Source organism: Euprymna scolopes, chromosome 38 (assembly GCF_053919585.1).
Source record: "Euprymna scolopes isolate OS-2025 chromosome 38, ASM5391958v1, whole genome shotgun sequence".
NCBI lineage: Eukaryota > Metazoa > Mollusca > Cephalopoda > Sepiida > Sepiolidae > Euprymna > Euprymna scolopes.
In genome coordinates, this window is record NC_136519.1 from 650439 (window position 1) to 666906 (window position 16468).

Genomic DNA, 16468 nt, shown 5'->3' on the forward strand with positions numbered 1-16468 from the left:
TTTTTCTGTGGCAGGTAAAGATTCTAGCATCCTCTGTATCATTGCTGGAAGTTCGTTGAGGTCCTTGCTACCTAGTAGTGGCACCAGTTGTTTGTGATCTGTCTCCACTGTTAAGTGTAGTCCAACAAGATAGTCAGAAAAGCGTTCACAAACCCGTTATTGCTAGGCCCTCCTTTTCTATTTGGGCATAACAAGATTCAGTCTCTGACATGGCTTGTGAAGCATAGGCGCTGGGGTGTAATTTTGTGCCATCCTGTCGTTGTAATAATATTGCTTCCAGACCATTAGCTGAGACGTCGCTTGAAAATAGTCAATGCTTTCTTGGTGGAGCTGAATAAATGCATCCTGTTGTGCATTGCTTCAAACGAACGCATATTTCTGACTCAATAAGTCCCTTAATGGCTTAATCATATCCGCCAGGTTTGGGATGAATTTTCCTCAATTGATTCACCATCCCTAGAAACTGGCGGGTTTCCATCATGTTTGTTGGTGTTGGAAATCTGAAGACACCAGTGAGCCTTTCCAGATCCGGTCGTAGATCATCAGCACTAAGTATATATCCAAGAAATTTCACTCATGATTTAGATATTTCGCATTTTTCTGCACTGAGTGTAATGTCAGCAGCTTGAATTTTTTTAGTGTACTTTTTAGTCGGATATTATGTTCTTGTTGATTTTTGCCATGTACTAACACGTCATCTTGCATGCATATCGCTCCGATTTCATTTTCTAGTACTTGTGACATGCACCTCTGGTAGATCTCACTAGCTGATGAAATACCAAATGGGAGGTGGTTGAATTGATAACATCTGAATGAGGTTATGAAGGTCATCAGCACGTAGGATTCTGATGAGAGTGGAATCTGCCAATACCTGCTGTTGGTGTCGAATTTGCTCACGATTTTCACTACCCGCAACTTTTGGTCAACTGTGGGGAGCATGTGGAGTTCACGTTTTATGCACTTATTCATGAGATCTACACATATCCTAATTTTTCTGTTTGCTTTTTGTACTACCATCACGCTTGCTTGTGACCCCAGTGTTTCCATTCTCTCGAGTTCTGCCTGTGTTTTCTTCAAGGGTAGTAGTACACGTCGTGGTGTGAGTACTGAATCTGGACTCACATCAAGAAACTACAGCATTAAGATTGACTCCTCAGTACCCCCAGTACTACACCTATTCCATTGAGTAACAGTAGCCTTGCAAGAGAAATTATAAGCTGAGCTAGACTTTCTTGCAGACCAGGAAATATTAATCATAACTCCCATAACAAAATCGATGTCCTGTCTTTTGTATATATCACAAAAACCAACAGATCTGTCAGGCTACACTTGTGCCCTAAGAATTTAAACAACAGTGTTGTGGCCACACTTTGTTACACCAACATTTGGGGAAATCATCCCCAGACTTTAAGGAGCAAATTGGTTCCCAATAGTTGATGTGAAATCTGTACAAAAATAATTCCTTCCTACTAACATTCCAGATATTCTCATTGGCGGAAAACATAATAATCTATTATTCCAGAATAAACACCTTTTTATAAAAAACGAACATGTCAGACCTTTACAAATATGGCCGCTCTCTCTACATGAAGCAATAGGTTTATAAATATTAAACCAAATACAAAATTTTTAAATGCTGATAATCATAAAGTTACATTTTTATACCGTCACATTTATGCACAACGACCCCTACAAAAAAAAAAAACAATCTGTGAAAATACATATAATTTACAGATATCATTGTTTTTTTCTTTTTTTGCTTACGATTATACTGAGGAACCCAACAACGGTGCTATTTCTTTTTTTGTTTGTTTTTTGGCTTTGTTTTGTTTTATAACAGTCTGTTTCCTTCTTTATACATTTTTCTTTTATATTTTTTTTGATACCTATGCACACATTTATATCGCAAATATACCCCCCACAAAAAAAAAACAAAACAATTTTGAAACATAACATTTTTATTTATGGTTACCATTGATTCCTTTGCGTTTTCTGCATTAGCAGCTTAGAATTCAGTTGACGACCTAATATCGTATGCATGTGCTTAATTATAGACACATTTTCTTATAACATGACGACTTTTTCTTTTTGTTAATTAGTATTTGCACATTTGAATCCTCACAGCGATTATCAAGGTTAAATCAGGAGCAAATAATCTGAAAACCCCCACCCATTCCCCACTAATAGAATGGGGTGTCTATTTCAAGAGCCGTTGTTAATATGGGAATGCTGTGGGTGGCAGTGGAGGTTGGGGGTGTCCATTCTGAAAACTGTTCTTACCATGAGGAGGTTGAGAGTTGGGCAACAATAACAACCATACTTTATTGTTTTCACGAGGGGGGGGATCCACCTACACACTTTCCTTTAAAATGACGGCTTTTAGAGGTTTTCCACTATGCTGATTCAGAAAATTTCATTTATATTTGGCGGATACTAATAGCTTTGAACAAATCTGATAATATCCGACCAGCACTGCTACCTCAAATTTTTTGCTGGTTCATACTATTTGTGTGTGGGGATCCTGACAGTGATTATAAAGATTAAATTTGTTGCAAATATTTGGACTGTCACTACAGCTTCCAAAATGGAGTGCCTACTCTGAAAGCGGTTCTTAACATGGGGATGTTGCCAGTGACCATTCTGAAAGCCATTCTTAACATGAGGAGATTGAGTGTTGGGAAAGAAGAACAACAAAAACAACAACCATACTTTAATTCATACTGGGGTTTGTGGGAATTGGAATTCCCAGGCTAACTCGATTGTCGCCCTTTAACTGATAACTGGAAAGCAACACAGTGACTTCTTGTTTCTTTCTTTTCTCTTCCTCTTTTCAGCTGAACCCTCGACCAGTCAGCATTGGCCAAACAACAGCGCTCCTGACTAACCCGTCGGCCTCTCATCAATCGCAAGTAACGTTACTCCTTCTCAATGAACTCTTACTATCTATATCTTTATTATTTCTCATGTAAATTTATGTAAATAAAGCTGCATTTTTTCACTAATATATATCAGTATGTTTTTGTCGTCATTATGAGACCATTTGCTTTTCAATTACATCCAAATCATTTAAGTAACAATGGAGATGGGGCCGTCTATAACACCAGCAGACCATCCTGTCCTCCCTCCACAGGTTTTTATGGAATTTCACTTTTTTATGGCTTTTGCGCTCAGTTTTTAGTTTGACACCTTCCCCATATTTTGCTTACATTCATTCGTAAATCTGACTATGTTTAATTATGTTTTTATCAGGAAAAACAGGAAAAGACAAATCATCATTAAGACCAAGATGGCTGACTTCTCGCCTCTCATTTTATTCACATTGTGATGCGACAGTTTACATTTACAACATTAAACAAAGGCACACAATGACCTTTTCCACACAAAATATAAATTATAGCATACTCTCTCAGCCTTTATGGCATGGGTATCTTGTGTTTTTTCCTCGGAAATCTTTGATGCATTTTGTGTGTATTGCTTCCATCTGCTTCACTGTTTCCTCTTCTGTCTGCGATGTATAGCACTTCTGCCATGTTGATGTTATTTTCTTACTTGAGTAAGGACCTTTGTGTGAATTTAAGGTTTAGCTAAACAATGAAGAGGTCCACCAGAAGAGGTTTCTTGATGGGTGGATCCTACTCGCAGTTTCATAATTTGCTTTAAAATGTATGAGCTAGTTTGTCAGGTTGTTGTCAGTACTGTAGGAGATGGTATTTAAAGACGTGAAATTTATGTAAGTTACATCGACTGAAATGATGTGAAAATAAAATTCAAGGTGAGAATAGTAGTCTGAAGAATCCAAATAATATGTATTATCAATCCTCATCTAAAAAATTCAGAAACTTAGTGATTTATTTAAATTGTAGAACTGCATTTGTTGTATTTTTTTGATTAGTAACATTTAAGTTTAGAATGAAACAGATTTCAACATAACTCTCAAACGTATTCTTACTTAAGCTTTATTTTAGTAAAATGTAAATTATATTTAAAATAGTAATTTATAGTTAGTTTCATTTTAGTTACTACTGTTGATAATTCAAAGTGTTTATCTTATCCACACTAAGATAACTGTGTCAAGTTCACTTCTGCTACTAATTAAAAATGTTTGTCTTACTTGCTATACATGCACAGAGATAACTGTGTCAAATCTTTCTGCTGAAAACTTGCGTTAAGCTGGATGGGATTAGAAAATTCCATTATATCCTACTATACCACCACTTTCTGGAAACAGCAGCATCAACCAGCCACCCGAGGGAAAATCTCACCTTTCCAACATAATTTTCACAATTCAATAGAATTGTCCTTTTCCGGGAAATCTTTCACAAACTACTACTCTGTTCGTCCTAGAAACTATCACTGTTCAAGCTTTCTAAGATGTCTACCTGCTCCACTGCCATTTCAATCTTTAGCAAATTCTCCTTACCAGTTGCAGTTTCAACTTTTAACTAGATCTGCACAGTTTTTAGATCCAACACTTGGTGATGTTTTTCTGTTATTCCAGCCTCTAGTTATGCCCTCCCTTTGTTTCATCCTCATGTAACATCCTCTTGACAAGACACGCTAAAAACACTATTTCAGTCTCCAGCAACATTTACATCAACTAGATATATCTGAGGCAGGACATCCATGTCAATCAGCTAGGTATAAGACCTCTCCTCACTGCTCAGAAATGGCCATGGCAAATAAACCTACCTGAAGTATCTCTTTTACCTCTAATGGCCAATTAAAAAATACATTGATGACAGTGCCAAAGCTTCTTCAAAGATGAGCTTCTTCTCCAACGTTAGAAAAAATCCTAACACCTGTATCTCTACAAAGCCACCTATCACCCATACATGGAATATTGTTGCTACGTATGGGTTAATGCATCAACCACTAGTGTCTCTATTCTAAGAGTACAAAAAAGGATCTCGAATCTAATCGATCTCACACTGTCTACCAAGCTCTAACCTCTCTATCAAAATCGAGGTCAAAGCACAAAGGGTGTTAAGAAGAAATTGAAATTCCTGAAATTCTCATCTTTTCCATTAGTTATTTGTATTTCGTTTTTTAATTTTATTATGCATTTTTTACAATGTAATGAATTTACCCTGGGGTGATTGGAAAAAAGCACGAGAATGAATAGAAATGAAAGATGCTAATGTAACATAGACGTCATGTTTGGTATGCGATTCTGATTGTTTTGATGACTGCAATTAAGGCTAAAATTCGTCCACAAATTTAATGTCAGATTCAAATGATAGAATGAGAAATATTGGCATGAAGCAAAACTACTTGGGTGGAAATTATGTGCCACATACTTCACAGGATTTTTTTATAAAGAAATGAATATGCCAAATTCTCTACAATATTTTGATTGAAAATGTCGAAAATTTATGGCTTAACCTTATTTTAGGCTTCAAATACATGGTCAGGTTTCCTTGTATGGTAAAATATCATGTCATTTGGTCCTGCCAATTTTGCTGTACAGAAATGAAATGCACTGAAAAAATTAAACATCTAGTATGAATTCAATTCACTCTTTACTTCTGTTGCTCTTAAAAGCATTGTTCATCAAGCCTTAATCATTATCCCTGATCATAGTGAAGTGAGCATTTTTAAATCGGTTTACATGGTCTTCCTTATTAATGAATTCTTTAGTTTATTTATTGAGATTGTCGGACTGACTTCCTCATCTTGGTTGTTATAGTCACAACGTTTTGGCCGTTTTGCCCTCCTGCCTTCGTCAGATGTTTTGTATCGAACTGGAGAACCGTTTGTTAGGAGTCTCGAACCCAACCCTTTATTATTATTACAGGGGTACCGTGTTCGGACTCCAGCTAGGCTCTGGGACATAGTTGCTGATTCTCTGTTTTGAATGTTACTTTTCACTGCCTTTGTTCAGGATTGAACTCAGCACCTTTGAGTAACTGTAAACTTTGATACAACGTCTAGGACCACTCGGCCATATGTCACTAGTGACAATTCTGTGATTCGGAGGGCAAAACGGCCGAAACGTTGTGACTATAACAACCAAGATGAGGAAGTCAGTTTGACAATCTCAATAAATGAAAACACCTCATCTCAAAAATACAGAAAATTCTTTAGTTGTTACAAAATATAACTGTCACGTTCTTCTAGTTTTTTGCTAGAAAAGGTCTTTGTGTATTTCAGGCTGCTCTTTTGGCCTATTTCTCTGGCATGCTTATTTGCTGGTTTGTCTCATTTGTGCGACAGTCTTGTCCAAAATGTTTGGCCAGTTTTATGATGGAAATTGTTTTACTAGCTTTTGTTTCCTGGCGTTGATGCATCATCTTAAAGCTTAAATCCCGGGAGTTCATCAAATGCTTACTATACTTATACAGTGCTAACTATACTGCCTAATGTTTATGGAAAATTTCTGAGAGACTCATATTTCCTGCTCATTTAGGCAGATACAATCTTGGTCTATACTAATTTTCATACATTATACTGCAAAATATCAACGGCTGCCTTATTTTAGTGCCTAGTCTGTCTTCCCAGTATGTGTTTGTTTGTGCTGCATCAGAGTATATTTGCGTGCAAAGGAATGACCACAAATTTCACATGAAAATGGTTTCTCTCCGGTATGCGTTCGCATGTGATCTAACATCGATGTTTTTCTAGCAAAAGCCATGCCACATACTTCACAAGTATATGGTTTCTCTCCCGTATGTATTCGCATATGCTTCAATAAACTTACTTTCTGTGAAAATGAAGAGCCACACACTTCACAAGAATGTGATTTCTCTCCAGTATGTGTTCGCATATGTTGCAACATTGTTGATTTCTGTGAAAAAGAAGAACCACATACTTCACACGAAAATGGCTTCTCTCCTGTATGTGTCCGCTTGTGGATTTTCAAACTAGAATTCTTCGGAAATCTTTTTCCACACACTTCACAAGAATAGGGTTTGTCACCAGTGTGTGTTCGCATATGTATGAGCAGTTCAGAACTATTTGAACATAATTTTCCGCACACTTCACAAGAATAACGTTTCTCTCCTGTGTGTATTTGTATGTGTGTTAATAAAGAAGTATTCCTTGAAAACGATTTGCCACACACTCCACACGAATAAGGTTTTTCTCCAGTGTGTGTTCGGATGTGCACTTTTAATTGAGAAGTCCTTGAAAATGATGCACTACACATTTTACACGAATAAGGTTTATCACCAGTGTGTACTGCCATGTGATCTCTTAGATGAGAGTTCACTGAAAATGCCCTGCCACACACTTCACAAGAATAAGGTTTTTCTCCGGTGTGTGTTCGCATGTGTCTTTTTACATTAGAATTCCGTGAAAATGATTTGCTACATATTTTACAAGAATAAAGTTTCTTTTTAGCTTGTGTTGCCATGCTTTGTTTTCAATGTAAATAGAGTGAAACAAACTCTCTCATATACTTCACAAAATAAATACTTTCACTGACACCTGCATGAATAGATTCATAATATTTGCTGAAAACATAAGACTATAATTTTCAAAATTGAAACATCTGGTTTGTATTCACATGTTTCTTTTTGATTGAAAATTTCTTGGAAACAACGTATTCCTCTTTCATATTTTTTACTTCAGTTAGTTTGAAGAGTATGGTTTGAATTTATCTTTGGGGAATTTTAAGAATAGACGCCCTTTATATGGCTCTGTATCTGTTATCTGTATTTTTCTACATCTTGGTCTTTCATGGATTATGTCTAAATCTTTCTTGAGATTTTTTCATTAGACAAGTTACTTCTATAACAAGCAACATAAAGTGTGTATCTTTTACAAACATGTTTTTAAGTCATTCTTGTGGTTTTGATATTTTGTCATCTTTTCTCGTTTAGTTTTAGACTAAATCGAGTGATTCACTTTAGAATGAAAACTATTTCTAATCATACACAAATATATATCGCTCATGTTATGTAAAATAATGATTCCTTAAAATGCGGCCCACTAATTTCATAATTGTATATGGTTTTATATATCTTTTAATAATTGTATAAACTGAACTAAGATTATAAATTGTTTTCATTGTCATCAAATATTTTTCTCACATGAATATTCTTTAACAATGTCATACAAAAATTGTTTTACATTCATTTTTTTTAATTTTCTTTCTTTGAAGATGTTGGATATGGGGCATTGCCTAACTTTTTATTGAAACCAATCGAGAGCTCTTTTTAGTATGCTCGTTGTTCCCTTAAGTGCAATTGTGTGGATCTCTTTTGCACTTGGTTCACCAGGAATATTAATTAGGTAGGACTTCAGGTTTTTTTTCATAAGCCCTGTGGGACCTATAATAACTGGTATGTCTGGATAAATGAGGAATTGTTTTTCCCAAAGTATATTCATCACTATAGGACCTCATATAGCTATAGAAATTATTAGAACTCCATAATCCGTACATGTAATTTTTATTGCATGAATTTCAATTCAATTATTTTAGAAAAATAAAATGTATTTCTTGTTAGATTAATTTTTATACAAATAGCATACGTCTTGATATTTGTATGTGTTTATATATTTGTATGTACAAAATTCACTTCTAAATTAATTAACTGATCATTCTGAATTTCAAAGCAAAGTTTCTAAGAACAGATTTTTAGATTTGCACTGACTGAAAATGCTAAGCCATACACCACAATTTTAAGATTTGTTAAAGTCATCAAATATATCATTTAAAATTAATATTCCTTGAAAATGTTAAACATGTTACTAAGCAATTATATTCATATAGCTGACTGAATGAAGAACCTTTGTAACGTGATAATCCATACAAAATTCACCATATGTGTCCTTCATTTCATTCAATTCAGAATGTATTCCTGTTAATTAGATGAGTTTATTTATTCTCCACTTAAACTGTGATCTGTAAATAAAAATTAAAATTAATACACAAGTCTAACATTAAAAAATATGAATTAAAATCAAATTACAGAAAATGTGAATGATTATTTTAAACTTTCAACTTCTTATAAAAATACTAAACAATAAGGTTATGTAAAGCGACATTATTATCAACTAAACACAGGTCTAACCAAAATATCAATGGCGGAAAGATATAATTTACTGTCTGACGTACAATTTTATGCAATAAACGGCACTTCTCCATGACAGTGATATGAGGCGAATGTGTGTATTTCAGTTTCAAGAACCACCGACAGATGTCACTTGTTAGCCAAAGAACAAATAAATCTTCCTTTTCTAAAAGTGCGTGCAAACTAAAATTATATTTTGCTACATTTTTATACAATCCTCTGTACAAAAAAGAAAAACAAATTATTCTTAAACCTCTATAAATGTTTCATGTTTTTAAAATTCTATTTTGCTACATTGACAAAGAAAAATTAAATTTTGATATATGTTTATACAATCTTACTGTGATAAAAAATCTCTGTAAAAAATATTCTTAAACCTCTATAAACGTTTCATCTTTTAAAAATTCTATTTTGCTACATTGAAAAAGTAAAATTATATTTTGATACATGAAATTACTCATTGAAAAGAAATTATATTAATACATTAAAATTATATTTTGATACATTTTTTATTCAATAAATGTTTTGATTTTCATACTTTTTTGTGTTATTTATTTTGTTATTTTTGCATTATCGTAAATACTTGTTTACATTTGAGATTCACATAAGAGCCGCTAGATGTCATTTCTCTTTCAATGAATAGGGGTCGATAACTCGTCTCTATTGCTAATGTCACTGCCATGCAAAAGTGCCTAATAAACATATGCATTGCATTAAGCAAACAATTAATCTGTTACATAGAAAAGTTAATGTCAATTGCTTGAGCTTTTGTTTAGATTACATTTTGATAAACAAAACTATAAATCACAAATAGGTGTATTAAAAAAGGAAAAAGTTTAAATCACAAATAGGTGTATTAAAAAGGAAAAAAGTTTAAATCACAAATAGGTGTATTAAAAAGAAAAAAGTTTAAATCACAAACAGATGTATTAAAAAGGAAAAAGTTAAGATCACAAATAAATGTATTAAAAAAGAAAAAGTTAAAATCACAAATAAATGTATTAAAAAGGAAAAAGTTTGAAGACTAAATTCGTTCAAATAACAAAAGTGAGATCAAGATAAATTATGGGCATCTTCTTGTAACTTTGTTGAATCGTTTTCTGTTTGGATTTTAGCAGTAATCAAAAAACATCATTAGATCAATGCTGGAGTAAGACCAGTGACCTGAAAAGGAGATTAACTATGTGTATATGAATAAAAGTGGTGGAAGATGTGTTTTTTTTTTATCGAATATCATTTTTTTGCCAAAAATTACTTTATATATTATTTTAATTGGAATTCATTATTGAGATGAGTATTATTTATATTAATTTATTTATTGCGGACTATTATTCTCATCTTTATTAGTTGTTGTTTCACTACATTTCGGACAACTATTCCGCAATAAATAAATTAATGTAAAAATTACTTTCTTTTTTAAATTAAACTTGGATATAAAAGAATCATTCAAATTACCTTCCACAACTTTCTTGTCACTTTCTACTTTTCATCATTGATTTTTGTTTATGTTAATATTAAATTCAAAGAAAATTCATCTAAGAAAAACTAAAATAAATGTTTTTCTCTCCAAAAGTATTTTGACAACTTTGAAAGCAAAAGTAGTTAAAATAAATAAAAACTAGTTTATTTTTACGCTTCTCTGCACATCTGCAGAAAAAAAATGTGAGTACAAACCAACATGCTTGGAATATATAGAAATATTGTATATTTTTACTTAACTATTTTGAAGTAGCATTTCATTTTATGGTAATTTTCAAATATATGACCATTTATTATTTACAATAAATTGAATTTAGCATTATGCCCAAACAACTTTTATACTGTATAAAGGATCAGTCACCTTACCTCACAAGTGTGTTTGCTGGTCTCCGAGTGCATGTTTATGCAGCATGCAGATATATAATTGTGCACTGCTTGGTGCCAAGCAAAAAAAGGAAGAGAGATATAAGAAACAGGAAGTGACATGGCTGTGTCGCTCTCCGGTTATCAGAGTTTAAGGGCGACAATCGAGTTAGCCTGGGGGTTTCAATTCCCAGGCTAAGATTTTACTTTACTCAGCGAAATAATTCAGAGTTAAATGATTTGAGGCATTACTCCAAAACTAAATGTTTTAGTAAAACAAAAACACGATATAAAAACAGTAAGTTATAGCTAGTTTTTTTGTACACATGAAATACTTAAATGAAAACTAGAGTAAAAATATGATCACCATCTTTGAAAAAGTTTTTTTAAATTAGCCAAGAGTTGATATTAATAAAATGATTGATATTTTCATTGCTTTTGTATTCACCCTTTAACTCAGACAATTATGAACTTGAATTATTGCCCTGTAATCCTGTAAAACTCCTCTTCAACACCGCAATTAACACCAACAAATCTCAGCTCTAATGGTCTCTTTCAGCTATCAAATATGTATATATATAAAAGCCAAGTATGTCCAAGGATGGAATACTGTTGCCATATCTGGGCAGGAGCGGCCAAAAACAGCCTATCATGCCTTGACAGAGTACAAAATAGACTTCGTGGCTTAGTGGGGGATGCCCTTTATTAATTAAATTAATTAAACACTTCATCAAATCTCCACACTAACGTAATGTACTTGCAATAACCCTTATCCCTGAGTGGCTTCCGGGCCTTGATAAGTGGTGATCAATGTGTAAAAAAAAATTACTTGACTTCCTCTATTCACCCTTCCCAAAGTAGTTGTTTTCATATGCAAATGAATGCCACCTATAAAAAATTTAACTGCAAACACTAGTTCTTTTTACCATCGAATATCGAGTGCCCAGTATGCGAAACAGACCACATACTTCAAAGTTGCTAACCATTTTCTTCTACAGTAGGTAACTGTGGTAATTATTCTGTATTTTCCCGAATTGATTGTTTACTGATCTTCATTTTCAACTAACAATTTTCAGGATTAAATTCGACACACTGTAGTCAAAGCTTGCTAATCCAAATACACCACACTGGTGTCAATACTTGATACACTAAAATTCGAATTCAATCTAGTTTCTGAAAAATCAGGGTTTTTTTTTTATTGAAATCTCTCACCCTATCTCCAATCATCTGTTTCATTCACCTGTACATTATCGATATAAGAGCAGGTGGCTCTTTTTACTGCATCATCTTTGATCAATATGGTCTTAAGCACTGTTGTCATAATTTTTGCTGCCCAATTCAGTCAAATGATAAATCTGACCTTTATATTCGACCAACTGATACTGCCACAGCTTCTTATCCATATGAATTTAATAGTAGGCCGACTTTAAGTCTATGATTTTGGTTGACGTGTTAATAGTATAAGAGAGGAGAATGAAACCCAAAAACCTCCAACGGTCTGCCTACCATACATACGAGGCATCTCCGAGAAAAATCAGAGAATATGTGCCCTCTACAACATCAGGACGGTATTCAAGAGCGAGTCAACACTCAGACGACACCTGGTACGAGTGAATCCCCGCATGGAGGAGAACATGACCAAAAACTGCATATACTCCATCCTATGCAGTTGCAGAAAGGTTTACAAGGGTGAAACATGCCGCCTCCTTAAAGTAAGGGTGGAAGAACACCGAAAAGCGGTAACTAAAGGGGAGACGGAAAAATCGGGTATAGCCAACCATGTCTGGATGGAGAGGGGGGACCATCGCCTCTTATGGGATGAAGTAAAAATAAAAAACAGAGAGACCCACTGGAAAGTCAGAAAACTTAAAGAAACAGCTCACATGCTCGGACATAACAACCTACTGAGCAAACCAAGCATAGAGCTGAATGCAATTTGGACACCTCTGATAGAAAGAGAAAACCTTGAATAACAACATAGGTTTAACATTAACAAAAACCAACTAAGAATTGTCCTAGTGACATATGGCCGAGTGGTCCTAGACGTTGTATCAAAGTTTACAGTTACCCAAAGGTGCTCCAGTTCGATACAAAACATCTGACGAAGGACGGAGGGCAAAACGGCCGAAACGTTGTGACAATAACAACCAAGATGAGGAAGTCAGTCCGACAATCTCAATCAATGAAAACACCTCATCTCAAAAATACAGACAATTACTATCTTAGGACTTTACTAATTATCTTTAAAACAGTCCCAGAAAATTATTTATCTTTCAAGGGATTTTACAATGAATTTATTTAACCTCAAAATTTATTTGAATTTGTCAGTTTACAAATGTCACCATGAAAACAATTTTCATTATAACCTTTTTTTTTCACATGTAAAAATATTGTTTTTCCTTTTGAAAATCCACTCTAGGCTTTAATATTTCAAATACAATAAAAAAGAAAGTAATTGGAAGCCTACAAAAAATGATGATAAACCAGATTTCAAAACTATGTCCCCCTATCAGTTTGCTGCCATTAATCTACGCACCTAAGATATATAAATCTTTATTTTTTCATTTGTGGATTCGATGTTTAATTTTCTGATTTGATTGTTGTAGTCACTAGTTGCTAGATTTTTACAGAGCCAATATTGTTTACCATGAGGCGATATTTGTAAAGCACTAAATATTCCAACAGGTTTTAGGGAGCATCTCTTTTTACTTTATGCTGACAAAGTATATAAAAAGAGGCCGCAACTAATGAGAGATCACCTACCACACTTGTTTTACATATTTTGCCCAAATTTATTTGAATAAAGATTTTTCAACAATTCATTTTTATTTACAAATCAAGAAATATTTTTATCGCTTTTTTGGCATTTTTTAAATTTAAAAGATTTAAACAATAGACAATAAAATAAAAAATTTAAAAGAATATTAAGAAACAATGAAACTCAAACAATATTAATGACCAAAAACCTGAGAACCAATATTAATATTGTTTTCGCAAAAACATGAAACTAAAATCAATTGTTAAACTAATCTGTGCTTATAAAGATATAGTCGATGGATCAATCTTTTTAAAAAATATGTTGTTTAAAGCAAAAACAATATTATGTACTTAAGCTATTTTTTGCACAAACAAGGTGTTTTTGTAACAATAGAATAAAATGCTGAAAATAGTAATATATCCAAAAATTACAAAAAATCATCGTGTAGAAATGTATTTCTAGTTAAAAATAATGGTATTTTCTTTTACATCAGGCCCACCTCCACAACTTTCTTAAAAATGACGACTTTTATACATTTTCGACTATGCTGAATACGAAAATCAAATTTAAGTTTTGCAGAGACAAGTACTTATCGAGATGCCATGTTTTTATGTGTGATAAACAAGCCTACTCTGTGGAGTAGAGTTGTTTATCACGCACAACATGGTCGATAGAGAATTACAGTGCATAATACAGGTCTTTATATCTCGATAACTACTTGTCTCTGCAAATTTTAAATGTGATTTTCGTATTCGGCATAGTCAAAAACTTTTAAAGTCGTCATTTTAAAGACAATTGTGGAGATAGACCTAATGTAAAAAATTTACCAAAGTAATTTTTATGGAAAATTGGGTAAAATTGTATATTTCTTAGACGTTATAGAGTAGACAGTAGGAGTCTACACACAGGGGTCATAACTCCGAAAAGAATATTTTAGATAAGACTGTTTTCATCTAATGAAAATATCGTTGGTTTTAGCGTCGTAAATTGTGATATAAAAACAGAGACAATTCTTCTTTTAATAGTCGCATAAAGACTACGTTTTGTATTATTAATGTTATCAACTTTGTTACATTAAAAAAAAACAAAAAACGCCGCAGTTTTCTTTTTTTAATGATTTGACTTAATAAAAATATCGTTGGTTTTAGCATCCTAAATTGAGATGAAAAAATAATTCCTCTACAACTATCGTTGCATTTTAATTTTTTTTTTTTTGTAATGTAGTCGAAAAAAAAAACAACAACAACAAAAAAAAACTGTGACATGAAAACAAAAACGATTCTCTTAATAGTCGCACAAAGACTACATTTTGTATTATTTAATGTTATCAACTTTGTTAGATTAAAAAAAAATTCGTCGCAGCTTTTTTTTTTATGTTTTTATGTTATATAAAAATATCGTTAGTAGTAGCGTCCTAAATTATGAGATGAAAAAAAATGAACGAATCTCGTAAAACTATACAAACACCGTGACAGCGAATTACCCCTAACCCTAAACCTAACCCTAACCCCAACCCTAACCCTAAACCCTAACCCTAACGCTGTCACGGTGTTTGTATAATAATACCCGAATCTCTTAGTAAAATGGAGTTGTCTCCCTCTGCACAATGACCTTGTATAAAAAAAAAAAATAAAATAAAAAAGCACCCAATTTTTGTGGTATATAACAAGAAACTTTTTTCTTTGCTTTTTTTTTACTAAAAACACTATAGCAGTTGTTTTACTCGATGAATTTTCATAATTTTTGGATATATTACTATTTTTGACATGGCAATTATAACGTAATATTGTTTTTGCTTAAAACAACATATTTAAAAAATTTGATTTGCCGACTATCGCTTAACAAACACAAAATAATCTTTTTTTAAAAAAAAAATACTGTGAGATAAGGGAGACATTGTAAATAGGAATATAAAGTAAAAAAAACCCAAAACGGTCCATTTCCAGGTGTATTAAATAACGCATTCAATTATTTTAATTAAATATTGAAATTTTCGTTACATTTGGGTAATATCTAATTTATTTATTTTGCAATGTTTTAAAAGAAAGTAGGAGTCTCTTTTGTTTACATTGGAAAATTGAGACGTTCCTTTATTTTAACTTTTCTAATGGTTCGAGCCAGCCGCTGTAGTAAAAGGAAAAAAACTTTAAAAAATAAAATCTAGAAGTAATACTTACACTTTGTTTAGTAATTTGCTTTCAAATGATTTTATCTGTTTTAAAAAGAATTTCGCTAAAATATAAATGGCGACCGGAACAGGAAGTACGCAACGAAAATGAAAATTAGGAGGAACGTATTTTTAAATTATATAATTTTGGAATAAGTCTAATCTCCTTGATGAATATCAAGGATAAAGTTTGTTGTATTCAGATATTCGTGCTTATGCAGAGTGATCCGCACTGTTTTTTAAATCATATTTCCACGTTTAATTAAAGTTTTATGATATGTTTTTTTTATTCGATTGTAAGGTTAAAGTACAGATTAGGTAACCCCCCCCATGTTAAGAATGGCTTTTTAAATAATAACGTTATTATTTAGCACGGATCACTCTCTGCATGAGTACCCAGATATTTTTTAGACTAACTGCTGTCCCTAAACTGTTATTTTTCTACTTATGTTTTACAAAAAGATATTGTTGTGCCGGGCCCGGGTGCCCCCATATAAAAAGATTCATCATTAATATTCTTAGGTACGGGCAAAACGAATGCCGATGCTCAAAATGTACATTTTGCCCCTTCTTTTATTTAAAAATTAATAAAAAATCAGGGAATTAACCAATTTTAATGAAATTTTCAGTATTTATCAAATAATGATCGCGGAATATAATGAACTAATTATTTTTATTTAAATCTTA

The 16468-nt window shown here is 32.8% G+C and overlaps 1 long non-coding RNA gene across 1 annotated transcript; it reads right to left on the minus strand.

Annotated features, from left to right (window-relative positions):
• Nucleotides 1–8374: 8374 nt before the first annotated feature.
• Nucleotides 8375–16006, minus strand: LOC145263043 (uncharacterized). The gene is made up of 2 exons (XR_013864459.1): nucleotides 15792–16006; nucleotides 8375–8845 (listed from the first exon to the last, which is right to left on the minus strand). It is a non-coding gene; the product is annotated as an uncharacterized LOC145263043 (long non-coding RNA).
• Nucleotides 16007–16468: the final 462 nt, after the last annotated feature.